The 1,492-nt window shown below is 34.2% G+C and overlaps 1 non-coding gene across 1 annotated transcript; it reads left to right on the top strand.

The window, feature by feature from the left end:
* The first annotated feature begins 500 nt into the window (after positions 1-500).
* Positions 501-572, top strand: TRNAC-GCA. Its single transcript has one exon. It is a non-coding gene; the product is annotated as a tRNA-Cys (tRNA).
* The last annotated feature ends 920 nt before the right edge of the window (positions 573-1,492 follow it).

Genomic DNA, 1,492 nt, shown 5'->3' on the forward strand with positions numbered 1-1,492 from the left:
GATTGACTGGTTTAGGATTGACTGGTTCAAGAGACTCTCAAGAGTCTTTTCCAGCACCACAGTTTGAAAGTATTAATTCTTTGGCACTCAGACTTATGATTCAACTCTCACATCCATACATGACTACTGGGAAAACCATAGCTTTGACTATACTGACCTTTGTTGGCAAAGCAATGTCTCTGCTTTTTAATACACTGTCTAGGTTTGTCATAGCTTTACTTCCAAGGAAAAATTTGGTCTATATTGTTTTTCAAATCTGCTCTCACCTATTGATTCTCAGTCTGGATGATCTAATAATTGTTAAGAATTGGAAAAAAAAAAAAAGAATTGGGTAGTAAAGTCCTCAAATCTGATTGTACAATATTCATTTCTCTTTAGAGCTCTGTTAATTTCTGCTTTATATATTTAAGTGTTCCAATATCAGGCACATAAATATTTATGATTGTTATAGCTTCCTGATATGTTGAACCCTTTCTTGTTATATAATGACTTTTTTGGCTTCCCTGGTGGCTCAGAGGATAAAGCGTCTGCCTGCAATGCAGGAGACCCAGGTTCGATCCCTGGGTTGGGAAGATCCCCTGGAGAAGGAAATGGCAACCCACTCCAGTATTCTTGCCTGGAGAATCCCATGGACAGAGGAGCCTGGCGGGCTACAGTCCATGGGGTCGCAAAGTGTTGGACATGACTGAGCGACTTCACTTTGTTTCTTTATCATTTTGGTTTAAAGTCTTTGTTTTTGATATAAATATAGCTAGCCCCACTTATTTTTCTTTTTCTTTTTGGTTACCATTTGCTTGAAATTTCTCTTTCCATACCTTCAACTTCAGTCTATGTATATCTTAAAGGCTAAGGTGTGTCTCTTACAGGAAGCATATTATTGGATATGACTTTTAAACCATTCAACCTTTCTATATTCTGTACATTTATTTATTTCAATCTGTTTACACTTAAGGTAATTATCTATAGGTAGGAGACTACCACTGTCATTTTGTTAAGTATTGTGGCTATTTTGTAGATCTGTATTGTTTTTTAACTTCTTAACCTGCTGCCTTTTTGAGTGTGTGTTTTGACACCTTCTGGTATCAGCGTGCTTTGACTTCCTCACCATGTTCTCTTGTGTAATTAATAGAGGATTTTCCTTGTGGTTACTATGAAGCTTACATAAACCATCTTAAACTTATAATACCCTATTTTAAACTGGTAACTTCAGTAGAATTCATAAATTTTACAGTTTTATCAATCCTTTTCCCCCCATTTTAGGTTATTTTTGTTATATGTTTTTATTACATTATGTTACTTATAATAGATCATTGTAGTTATGGTTATTTTTATTACTATTTTTTAATGTTCAAATTAAAGTTGTGTGTGAATTACACACTGCTATTACCATACTGTATAATCTAGCTATGACTATTTATTTACCACTGCCAGTGAGATTTGTACTACCTTTTTATGTTTTTATGATGCTAATTAACATTCTTTTACTTCTACT

The sequence above is a fragment of the Cervus elaphus genome, chromosome 9 (genome assembly GCF_910594005.1).
Source record: "Cervus elaphus chromosome 9, mCerEla1.1, whole genome shotgun sequence".
NCBI classification, from domain to species: domain Eukaryota; kingdom Metazoa; phylum Chordata; class Mammalia; order Artiodactyla; family Cervidae; genus Cervus; species Cervus elaphus.